The sequence below is a fragment of the Egretta garzetta genome, unplaced genomic scaffold (assembly GCF_000687185.1).
Source record: "Egretta garzetta isolate BGI_Z169 unplaced genomic scaffold, ASM68718v1 scaffold325, whole genome shotgun sequence".
Lineage (NCBI taxonomy): Eukaryota > Metazoa > Chordata > Aves > Pelecaniformes > Ardeidae > Egretta > Egretta garzetta.
This window is the reverse complement of record NW_009259833.1, coordinates 159,242-172,373: the sequence shown is the minus strand read 5'-3', so window position 1 is coordinate 172,373 and position 13,132 is coordinate 159,242.

The following is a 13,132-nucleotide window of genomic DNA, read 5'->3' as shown; positions in this document are numbered from 1 at the left end:
CCCCGACACACCCCCCCAGCTCCCCACTCCTGTCAGGCAGTTGTAGGGAGCAATAAGGGCTCCCCTCAGCCTCCTCTTCTCCACGCTGAACACCTCCAGGGCCCCCAGACGCTCCCCAGCAGCCTTGGGCTCCAGACCCCTCCCCAGCTCCACTGCCCTTCTCTGGACACGCTCCAGCCCCCCCAGGTCCTTCAGGGAGGGAGGGGCCCAACCCTGAACACAGAGTACAGAAGGGTCTGAAGTAACTGGTGATTGCTTGCGTTCAGGCTGAGGACATGCTGCTTTTGCTAAAGAACATTTTATGTTTCATTGCTTTGAGACGGCTTGACATCTGATGTATTTGGCTTAAGTCATTTGCTTGTCCTCCTTCTTGATTTGACTCCTGTTAAATATTAACAAGTATGTCACTTCCCTGTATCAAGGATTAATTTGCTGATCACAAGGCACTTTGAGCGTAACTGCAAAGCAGTACTAAGGTAATTTAAACCAACATCCTCACTTTTTAAAGGGAGAAGAGTTGAACTCGCCTCCCCCTTCTCCCCTCCCCAAGAAGAGGCTTTGCCCTACCTGTGCTTCCTAAGAGTCATCCTCCTGCTGCCGTGGGTGAAGACTTGGATTAATTACTTCTCACAACGAATGCATCCTTCTGAAGGATTTTTTTGGTGTACCCTAATTTTCCCTAAAAATTGAGTGCTTGTTAGAGAGGAGAAGGAAGTCTATGTAAAATACTGTCTTCGCCCTCGCTTTGGAATCACAACTGCTCCTGCTGGGCTTCTGAGATAGACTTGAAAAGGCATCTTGGCTTGCATTATAGGTTAATCCAAATAAACGTTTAGTAAGTAATAGCAGTAATTAGTATTTATAATGAGGTAGTAACAGGCAACCCGAATTAGCCCAAGCTCCCATTGTGCCTGAAACTAAACAAACAAATAAGCTATTTAGGGAGGGACTGCCATGATTCAAATATATTTGTCATTTCTTGTCTTACTTCTGAAATGTCATGTAACGTGATATTTAGCACACTTTTTTTAGTCATGTAAGCATAATACTTAATAATATACGCGGCCGGCATTTTGCTTACCTTGATTCCTGTTGGGTTGATACACCCAAGCTGCCTTTAAGTTCTGCCTTTAACTCTCTTTAAATTCAAATAATCCTCGTTGCAAGTGGTGGCGTACTTCTAAGATGTCACGTAAGAACTTACATGGACTGGAGTCTCTTTAGTACTGGCATGCTTGCGATTAAGGATTTTTACGCAAAAGTCTATCAGCAGTTTTCATAGGCATGAAGTGTTGAGATAAATATTTCATTAACAATGTAATGTATATTTACAGTAAAAAAGAAAAAGTAGGAAAAATGGCTGAAACCCCTCCTGTTTCCTCAAATGTAGTATTTTTTACCCTCTCTTCTTTTTCAGTTCTAGCTGCACAGTAGTGTTTTGGACTATGGGTCTTATGCAGCCACAATAGTTCACCAAAAGTTTGGAGGCAGTAATATTTCAATATTTAGGCTTTTGTTATGAAGATTGCTTTGGATGAGCCGTCTGTGTTCCACGATAGACCCATAGTGAAGTAAGTCAACCATGAGCTGGGCGACTATAGCCGTTGCTGTATCCACGGAATTGTAAAATACGGCGTTTGTATTTGTGTTTTAATGGGAATTTGTTCAGTTACGACCTAGGCACTTCTTTAATATGTGCTGCATAAGTGGTGGGAAGTATTTAATAGCCAACTTGAGCATTATTAACTATTTTTCCTGTAAGCCTGATTTATTGAAGCTGCTGATATCTATTAAACAACATTCACTTGCAGCCTGTCCCAAATGAGTAATTTATGTTCATGGCATAGAGGTCTAAATATTTAAGAACGTACATAAAATCTGTTGCCTAAATAATGCTACTACCTTTTCATTGCAGAAGAGCCAGAGTTTTTTCCTCCGCTCTGGCACTGCTGTGATGCCTGTAAATAATCTTGCACAATGACGTATTGTTTTGGTTGCATCGGGACGCTTAGAGCAAGGGATGGATTTTGCTGGAGCATTGGTCAGTGGCTCGGGTTTTGTTTTCCTACCCTCATCGGTATGGTCTGATACTCATGTGGTTGCTCTGAATTTGAAATTCTATGAATTGCTCTGGGTTTTTTTCTACAGTCCTTGCAGCTTCACAATCACTAAATTAATTTGAATTTATCTTTAGTATTTCTCGGGAGATACGAAAGTACTGTCATTTCTGTTCAATAGATCAAAGGCTCTGGGAGTTCAAGGCCAACTCTGGAAATTCAGCTGTAGACATTTTTTGGCCGTTAGCTTGACGGGCTCTCTGGGGCTGTTGGGTATTTGGTGTGGGTCTTTTTCCCCACAAAGAACACTCCTTCAATCAAAGAGGAAAAAAGTCTAAACCAACTTCAGAGGCAGAAGTTTCAGCCATCAGATCTGAAAATAACTTTCCTGAACAAGCTGAATTACAGTAGAGTGATGAGAAGTTGTTAGAGTGGAAATACTTCACCCGGGTAGATAGGACCGTTTCCTAAAACCAGAGAAAAGTCAAGTTGTCTACACAAGCGAACGCTAGGAATTAACTGTGTCACACGTGAGTTTACTTGGGAGTAATCATGATGTATTTCCACGGTGTAAGTAGTACAGTTCCCTCTTATCACAGAATTACTCTCAGGTTCTCAAGGAAGAGTGTTTTGGTTTTTTTATTGGCTTAGCTGGACATGCTCAAGATCATAGTGGATGTTTATGGCAGAGCTGAAAACAGATGTGGGATTTTTCTGATGTGTAACCCCACATTTTAACCATAAAATGGTCCTTTCTAGTCAGCACAAATACTGGACCTTTTAATCCAAGGTTAAAGCTGTGGAGCGAGTCATGACAGAGTAGCAAAAAGTCCCTGCGTTTTCGTGATGTTTCCCCCAGGAAATGGATACTTCTATATTGATAAATCTCTGCTGCTTATTGAGGTGTGTATATTTAATAATGATACTTTGAAAAAAGAAATACTGTAATCATAGAATCATAGAATGTTTTGGGTTGGAAGGGACCCCTAGAGGTCATCTAGTCCAACCCCCCTGCAGGAGCAGGGACACCTTTAATCAGATCAGGTTGCTCAGAGCCCCGTCCAACCTGGCCTGGAATGTTCCCGGGGATGGGGCCTCCACCCCCTCTCTGGGCAACCTGTTCCACTGTTTTACCACCCATATTGTAAAGAATTTCTTCCTTAGATCCAGTCTAAACCTACCCTGTTTTAGTTTAAAACCATTACCCCTTGTCCTGTCACAATCCTGGAGTTGTGGGCTCTACTTCTATTGCTGTGGTAATACCGCAAGAAGAAACACCTTTTTTAATAAGAGAAACCAATGTTTATTTTCCTTGACGTACTGGCACGATCTCTGGCGTTGATGGAGAGCTCTAGTTTCTAATGAAGCCATTAAGATGCTGCCGGTAATTAGAATCTTTTAAAAATCTGGGTTTGCATTTGAATATCACTTTATCAACAGGCGTACTGAGAGAGGAGGCTGCTGGGTGCCCTTTGACAACCGGGGTGGGGAGGAAGGAGTTTTCCTGAGTGAAGTTGATCGGCTGAGCAGTTCTTCAAGGAGCATGGAGTGACGGACTCGCCCGTGGTTGTGCCTGGGAGTTAGTAGTTAATGGTTCCACCTTGCTCGTGATGGACACTTGATGACTTGGAAATATTGATTACGGCTGATGTAACCGTACCAGATGGCAAGCTGTAGCTGAAGTCAAGGGAACGCTGCTCTGTCTTGCTTCAAACTGCAAACTTACTGTTAAAAATATGAAAGTTATAGAATGTTATTTCCCATTAGGCTTTATAACCGACCTCTTCGTGTAGCTTGGAACTGCAGCTCAACTTAAATTCACTAAGGGTGACGAAGCTGATAGTAGGGTACAGTGAGACCCAGATGTCAGATTTGTAGCTTGCTTGGTTTTTTTTTTTTTTTTTTTGCTTTAATTAAATAACTGCATCTTAATGTGGAAGTTTGTAAGTGAAGCCCCACCCCAAGGCTTTATAATACAATAATTGTGGCACTAGACCTTAGTTAGTCCCCTTATGTTGGGGATTTACCTCCAAGTCCCGTTCTTAGGACTGTGGCATTGAGGACATGAGCGTTGCTGGATCCGATAGTGCTGTCCTAACGCTGCTCCAGCACCTTTTTCCCTCCTGCCAGCTAAGTCCTGGATCATGAGCGAAGCATTTCTTCTCTGGGTATTTGAAAGTGATTCCCAAAGGAATGGCTCCTGGATGTACTGCAGTTACACGACTGGGCATATCGCTACTGAATAGCTTGTCAATACTGGTGTAAACGTCTTCATAAAACCCTCTTAGTCAAGCTAAAACTATGCAGGGCTTTATTTTATTGTTTGTGAAGATTTTTATCCTGGGCAAGGTTGTATTTGCTTCCAACAGATGCACATGGCATCCATCTGTTTTTTTTATGTTTTGGCAACATTTGTTTAGGGTATTATACCCTGTCAGGATCTCTGGAATCGACTGTAATTTCTGCTTGGAATGGTTTAAATGACATTTCTGCTCCAAATGGAGTGGATATGCATGTGCTGTGTAAATACAGTGAGTATGGTTTTGGTTTTTTTTTTTCTGGCGAGAGCTGGGTCGTGCTGCCGGGTGATGAGTCACGGTGCCGAGCCGAGCTGGTCGTTTCTGGCACGGAGCTCTTCGGCGTCTCACGCCGTGCCTCGCGCTGCCCGTTTGCTTCAAGCAAAATGGTGAATCGTATGCAGTCTTGAAAGCACGGAGTAATAGAAAAGCTTCCCAGTGGAATGACAAAAAGATGCCCGTGCTGACTCCTACCCGCTCCCATGCTGATGCTAAAACCATAACTTGAATTTTTAGGGGTTTCTGCCATAAGGATTTCAGCTGTTGTTGTGTCTAATGGACAAGTCTCTGTAAGGAAGGAGGTTTCTTGTTTCTCATTTGACTTGATGTTTGGGAGAAAGTCTCTTAGAAGCCCTTTCTTCGGCACAACCTGGCAACACTACTGCTCGCAGCTTCCTTGTGAAATGATGCAGAACCTGCTTTAAAAATTGGAGTAGCAAAATATCAAGAAAATGAACAGAACCGTATTTTTTGGGAAGCCTAGAATAGGTTTTTTTATAACTTTATATAGAATCGTAGACTCATTTAGGTTGGAAAAGATATTCTAGACTGTGTTTTCAGAAGGCGTGGGTTACGTTGAGTTTTTCTCCATTTCCCGGAGACCCAGTTTAAGCGTTTGCAGGAGAATATTTTTTACTAATTTTGTTAATAAAGAAACTTCTGACTCCTTGTATTTCAAGGCCATTTCAAAGACAAAACCCCGTAGCTGTGGTAGCCTTATCAACAGAAAAAAACCCTTATTGGTGAGAGCCACTGGAGCCAAACTGGTCATTAGGTAGGGTTAGGGATACAATGCACTTTCACAACTGGAAACTCGAGTGACGGGGCGTGCGCCGGGAAATGAGTGTTTCTAAAGGATCACGTGTATCAGCCTGCCAGGCTCGTGCCTCTGCAATAGCTTATTAGAAGGCAGACTTTAATGTGCCTCATCTGTCAACGGGAGGCCGGGGTGGCTGACGTCTACAGTAACTTTTAGAGAGAAATTAATTACCAACATCATCTGAAAGTATAAAATTTTGCAATGTCGTTAACCAGCTATAAGCAAAAAGTGTCCTATGTACAGTGTACGTTCTGCCGAATTCACTAGGGGGTGAGAAGGGATAGGACGACTCGTTGGAAAAAAGGGCGGAAAACCCAAAGTTTTTTCTCAAATATAACTTTTCGCACCCTTTCTTCATAAAGGTTTTGTAAAATTATGTATAACGGGGCTCGAGACGCAGATATGTTTAAAAATAATACTAATGCCCTGGGATCTTATATGAACATACAACACATTTCTCGATCTGCCAAATGCACGTGCAGTGCCAGGAGAATAAAGCACCCCGCACGCTGGCTCTGTCAGAGGAAAGGGGAGCGCGCTACGGGGTTTACAACACCAAGAAGAGGTTCCTTCCAGCTCCCTTGCTTCCATTTTATGTCAGCCAGCTTATCTCGTCGTCCGAGGATCACAGACGACACCGCAGCTGAGCTCGGCAGCGCGCAGCAAGTGATGTCCTGCCTGCTAGGTTGAAACGCTCTTGTCCTTGTTCCTACCCCAACCCGATCCACGGCGGCTTCTTCCTCTGGCTTGCTCGGGATGCTCCTTGGCCAGCTGGTGGGAGCGTGCTGCTCCGCGGCTTTGGGAGAGATTTGGTGCGGCAGAGGGAGAGCGAGCTCCTGCCGGTGACCTACTGGAGACAATATAGTTAGCGCATCCCTACTGTGACTCTATTAGGGTAATTAGATCCAGCGTGGGTTGTAGTGCAGCAGAACATCGCCATCCAATAAAGAGCAGCTCAGCAGAGAGCATTTGCCTGTGCTGGGTTGGGTGGTTTTTGGTTTTTTTTTTTTGGTAATCTTTCCGAAAGGAGAACAAAGTCCTTTCTTCAAAGGCCACGTGTAGGCCATCGCTGCTCTGGCTGTATCCTGTTCTTGGTGAAGCGTTCTGCGCCTTAATACGGTTTACACTGACGCGTCCTCCACCTCGAGTAAAGTAAACTCTGCTCGCAGGAATATCCTTTTACTGCTCTAAGCCACGTACGATACCTGGCCCGACTTGGTTAAACACCCCAGGCTGAGCCACGGTATCTGTACAGCCTCTCCGTTCGACAGATCGCGCTCTCGCAGCGTCGCCCAAGGTTTCGTTTTGCAGATGACTAACTGGAGCCGCAAGCTTTCGGCAGCGTGGCCAAGGACTTGTCGCTGCCCGGTTTCGGAACTGGGGCTGGATTTCAGGTGTCCTGACTCAACAGTATTTTGCTTTTACTACACGGTTGACCTTTTTCCCTAAAGGAAGGGTGGTATAATGCATACCCCGGGTAAATGCTGCAAGCATTTACGAGGCGCTCAGCATTAACTTAAATCATTTGCGTTTTCTCACTTGCTCTTAAGAAAATAATTCACTTGCTAAGATGACAGTCTAAATGACTGCTTTTCAGTGCATGAAGAAATGGGTTGACTCCTCTATCAAAGCGTAATTAAAATGAGTTTCAAGCTTTCTCTCAGCTTATTTTTGAACACTTAAATGTTCGTTGAGGCGTGGTTTATTAAAAAAAAATATAGGGGGTATATATTTAGAAAGGGATGTGATAAAGACCCTGAATTTGGGTGATTTTCCTCTTCTGAAAGCAAGGCCAACTCGTTACCTCAAACAGATGTTTACACGGTTTAATCTCAACCTGGCAGCAGGGGGGGGCAGGGGGAAAGTAACTTATTTCAAGTTAATGTCTTAAGTATACTGGAAAACACAACAAACAGGAAACCACAGCTCGTAACATGAATTTGTGAGGAGCTGGTAGCTATAAGAGCCTCGGTACCTTAACCAGCTATTTGCAGAAACCAGTAAAACTGAAATGATTTTGAAAAGCTCGCAGCAGCAGCCTTGCACTGTGGAAAAATGAGCAAGGTTTAGTTCAAGGTCAGGTTGGACGGGGCTTGGAGCAACCTGGTCTAGCGGAAGGTGTCCCTGCCCGTGGCGGGGGGGTTGGAACTGGATGATCTTTGAGGTCCTTTCCAACCCAAACCGTTCTCTGACATAAAGTGTTTACTATCCTTCTTCCCGAATGATGCCGGTTGCGTCGTGTTTACTACCTGGCGCTGGCCAGAGCAGCTTCGCGTTGTGCCTCCATCCCCTGCCCGTTGTTTGTTCCTTTTCTCGGGTGCTCAGGTGAAGAGATGCTCTTCAGCAGGGAAGCAGGCTTTGGCGGCGTGTTTTTCTAAGCCGTTTCGGTCCGTAGGAGAGAAATCGTTGTTGACATGGTGAATAGCTCATAGCCTGTGAATTGCTTTAAGGACAAGCGCTGTGTGCATTGCTGGAGAGAAGCCCTTGTCAGGAGAAGGCTTCGGCTTGTGCCGGCAAGGAAAAAGCAAGTGGGAACTGCTTTCGTGCAAGATAATGATGGCTGTTGGATCCGTGATGACCCTGTTCGCTTAAACCTGAGGAAGAGCCATGGTGATCTTCAGCGTCAGTGTCCACTTGCCAGCCTGGGAGTTCTGGATGTTGGGCTAAACGGGGTGGGACCTGTGGCAGAGCTCCTGCGTTGGTCATGGGAACCTGCTTTACAGCTTGGTCGCTGCCGAGCAGGTCTAGGCAGTTAATGGTGCTCGTCTCTGCCAGAGCCGTCCGGCGTGACTGCGGACTAACCGTGGTCATTCACAGTATTGTAAGTCATAGCTTGCTTTCCTCCTTCCCTGTTTTCAGTTCTTTTTTATTTTCCTTTTTGACTTCCTTGGCTTATAAGATTATTAATGTGTTTTAGGCTAAGGATCGTCTGCAGAAGGCTCTGAATCCATGATGCTTTTGGTTGCCCTGTCATAGCAAGAGCAGAGGATGCTCCTGACCCTGTATTTTTGTACATGCTAGATATATTATGGGGCTAGAATGAAAAACGGTATTGAGGGAGCTTCTGAGTGGGTTTTTTGGGGTAAATTACAGCTGATGTAGATTCTTGCCCTGCCACTGCTTTTCTTCTGTGCCTTCATCACAGCTCGAGAGTTGCTTTCTTAATTTAAGCCACTTTGGAAGTTTAAGTTTGTTGGAATATTGGCTGAAAACCGATATGTCCAAGGTGAATAAATTGGTTAGCCATGTCAGCAAGGGCTGTTGCCCTTGCCATGGGCCATCTTGCTGTAAGAAATCAGAGCAAAAGACGTTCGGTGATTTTTGTGGCTGCGGAGAAGACCTGAATTCAGGCGCCTTGAACTATAGAACTGAACAAGTCTCAAACCACAGCGTGCAGGTTTTGCAACTGGTGTGTCAGGAACGCTTGTTATCTATACTCTGTCTCCAGCCAGATGCAAATTCTATTTATTTAAACCAACTTAGATAAAAAGACCATTGCAGTGCTACAGGCTTGGTGTTCCAGTTGCCCGTAGACGTGTATTTAGATTTGGTCTTGAACGTAATCTTCACCGCGGGAGCACGATGTACTGATACCAGACTGCTCAGGAAACTTTTGCAAGCAAGGTTAAACCGTTTAAGAAAACTTTTAGAAAAAGTTCCAAAGTATTTTTACTTTTAAAAGGATAGCCGTCACTTTAAGTGGATGTATATTTAGGTTAAACTCAATCTTTATTGCACATAAGTATGAAAGTGCTGTCCGTAATGTGATCCAGCAGGCCTTTGAATGCTTTGCTAAGCTCCTTGGCACACCTCGGCAGCAGCAGAAACCTGTTAAATGAATAGCCTTGGTGGCTAATACTATTCGCAGCGTCGTCTCTCTGCTTTGAAATGCTATTTGAGGCTCTTCGCTCCGCTCTTTCAACTTTTCAATGCGTAGCATGATGGCGAAGAAATTCCGTATGTCCTCATGTCTTTGCCGCGGTCTACTTTGTTGGGCATGGATGCAGGTTGGCTACGTTTCTTTTAATCTGAGCCTATTCTTTTTCTAAATAAAGTTTTGTAGGCGTTACTGAATTTTTTTATAAATAATTTTTGTACCCCGAGAGGTAAATTACTAAACCACAGTAGCCTCTGTAATTAGGACCATTAACAAGAGAAGTAAACAAGTACACAAGTATTTTAATGTTGGTCCTCATTTATTGTGTGATTCTGGCTGCATTCTTCTGGTATTAATAATGTTAAAAAAATTACAACCCTTTTTTTTTGTGTGTGTGTGTGTGGTGGGCACTCCGAGTTCCTTTTACGTGCCCCTGGGCAGGCAGGGTTTCAACAAAGCATCTCGCCTTTAAAAGCCCCCGCCGAAGGGAGCACCTCGCGATCTTGGTTGCAGAAACAGTGAGTGAGCAAGAAGAAAAACTATAAAAGCCATTACAGGAAGAGAAGGAACAGTGTCCACGGAGGAGAGGACGCTGCTTTGATATTTCAAACCTTTCTCTTTGTGGAGGGGAAACAAGGGACAACGAAAAGAAAAGAGGGAGGAGGAAAACTGGATAAAGGTATTAGAGAAGAGGAAGAGAGGGAAGATGAGAGCTGGCAGGAATGAAAGGCAGAAGGCTAAAGGATGGGTGTAAGTACTTATGCACGCTAATTAAGTTATTTCATTTTTGTAGAAAAATCTCTTATTGTTCCTTTTCTGGTGGGAAGGGAGGCTTTGGTAGAATGGTGCAAATTTTGCCCGTGCTTGGATGTGTTAGGCAGCTAAATAGGACAGGTTTCTTTTGTGTTTGATTGAGTTGCCAAGTCAGCGTTGCTTTAATTGCTCAGTTTACAAAGAATATGGTAATAATACAAATGTCTGTCAGAATAGCAGGGTACTGGGGAAAAGTTTGTAGGCTGCTGCAGTCATTGGTGGGAGGTAGAAGTGTCAATCTTCGCGTAGTCTGCTGTCATGCCAGCCTTCTCCAGCGCTGGAACGGGGAGAAGGGACTGACACGGCGTGCTGTAGCAGCTGACAACTTTTTTTTTGCATGTTTTTACCTCTAGAAATTTTAATCCTCGAGCAAAGCACCAGTTTATCGGGGAACGGCAATTCTCACCAGTGGTAACGAGCTACTGCGTACTCGTGTTTAATAATGGGCATGGTGTCTTTGGGTTTAGCGGTGATATGCAAATATTTATCTTCCATTTTGGTTCGTTTGAGGAATGAGAATGTGGGAGGATGTCTGTGACCTTGATGATTCACCTGATAAGCCAGTCGTCCTCGTCGTTGGCGTCTTGGTGGGAAGAGCCTCCTTGCTTGTGTGCTAGCTCGGATGTGATGTGTCGGTAGTTAATGACGAGCTTCGTGAGACATCTCCTTGGGTAGGAGGCATTATCCTCAAACAAAGGCTGGAATTTCTGATGACCTATCTCTGGTGTCAGTGGATGAATGGCATTTACCCAAGGCTTTCTCCTTTTTTTTAATATTTTTGCAAGCACGTTTCCCTTGGGGGTTGGATCTGTTTTTTTCTGCAGCCCACGGTAGCCTTGCTTTTAGAATTAGGGAATGCAACGAGTCATCCTGGTTTTAATCACCTTTCTGGAAGGTTTTGTTAAGGCTATGTAGCAAGACTATGTTGTTGTGCAGCAAGTTATAGTGAATTAGATCCAAGTAAAAGCCTTACTTCATTATAGGAGGGTCAGAATATATTTTACTGTGCCTTTAGCGAACTGTAGTCCTCTCCAGTTTGTCTTTTTCTTGGTAGCATCGAATCATTTGCTCATTTTCTAGTAGCTTCACCCCTTGTTCTTTTACTTAATTTTTTGAAGGCCTTACCAGTTATTAAAAACATACTTAAATTTTAGGTAGTTTCAGCAGAGCAGCTGCTTTGAGAGTTCTGACAACCTCCCTTTTCCCGCTTTCAGTCTTGTTTTGTACTATTTTATTTCGTCTTTTTTTTGAGTGTTTCAGTTAATAGTGATGGTAAAAGTCCTCTTGGATAAAACCAGTCTGTTTTAAACAAAACAACCTGTGCTAAGGAAGAAATATGGAAAGCTAGGAGTGGTAGAAAGCACGCACTTCTGACAGCATTGTTTTTCATTTTGTAATAGTTTCTTCTGACTTCACTAGAGACTACGGCAGTGATGTCAGCCAGGATACAGTTTATGTTCTGTCTGTCACCCGAGTGATAGATTGCACTAAGTCTTGCCAGAATCATAAATTGCCTGGGAGATTGTAGTAAGTTGTTGGTGGAATTCTGCAGAGTAGGAGCCAAGACTTGAGAACTTCAGGAGAAGCCTCTTGAAGAGCAATCGAAGGATGAAAATCTTCCCCTTCCCTTGAAAAGTTATGTAAAGTCCCATCCTTGGACATCAGCGGGATGAAACTACTTATTCACACTGTAATAATTAATACATCATCACTGCTTCCAGCTGTCATGCTTTCAAAATGTTGTCTCAACAGGTTGCATAATAAGATGATATGGACCATTGTAACTATAATAAGGCCATAAAACTATTTATTTAGAAAAAGCTCTAGAAGGGAGATCACAAAAAAGGAAAGCAGATGTGATGCCAGCAGTGAATGGGATTTATTTTGATTTATTTATTTTTAAATCGGTGTGAAAAAGTGTAAAGACACTGCAAAACAAACGTTGATTTATATGGAGGGAGCTGCGCTGCGTGCAAGAACAGCTCGGAGTCCAAAACGTACCCTCGCTACTGATGGCATCTTTTTTGATTCAGTTAACAAGGTGTTATAGCCAGGAGTGCTTTTTCAGCGTAAGGTGTTTCATTGCGTCCAGCGTCGCAGAAGGTATTTTGTAATTGTCAAATCTGTAAATGCCGATGTGCGTAAGTGGTAAATTACAACCTGGAGCAGACAACACAAATCCCCCGTGCAGGGGTGGATCAGGCTGGGTGGAGAGAACTGCAGTGGTCAAACTTTATGGGGAATGAGAGCATTGGCGCAGTGAAGAGATGAGATTTGAGCTATGCCGAGGCAGGAGTAGAGGAGATGAGCTCAGACAGTATAAATTTATCTGTTGGATTTAGTGAAACTACGATGGTTTGTACTGATGGAGGGTGTATCCTGAGGAACTACTCCAGGTAGGGATGTGCATGGAGGCAATTTGTAGCTTGCTGGGGGATGCTGGAAGAGGTAGAAGAGACCTAATGAATAAAAGGTGTAGAGAAATGCTCACGGATGAGGGAGCGAGTTGAAGTTATCAGGCACTGTGGAACTCCTATTTGTGGAACTCCTATTTGGAGAGCCCATTATTTAAAAGCTGGGGATGATGAAGAGCCTTCATCATGAGGATAAAATTCCCTTTGAGGACAGCCAGCCTGTCCCTTAGCCCATGCATTTTGGAAGTTTGAGCTTTCCACTCCTGAAACAGGAGATGTGGCAGCAAGGGCTATCCAGGTTGTATCGGATCTTAGGGTCGGACCTGGCTGTTTTGGTAGGAGGTGCCATGAATTTTCCTGCCAGAAGAACCCAAGAAATGCATTTGTCAAAACTTATGCTGTAAAGCTAAATAAATTCTGTTGTCTCAAGTAGTGTTTTTAAAATAGGAAGCCTGGCATTAAACCATAGAATCATAGAATGTTTTGGGTGGGAAGGGACCCTAGAGCCCACCCAGCCCAACCGCCTGCAGGAGCAGGGACACCTTGAACCACATCAGGGTGCTCACAGCACCGGT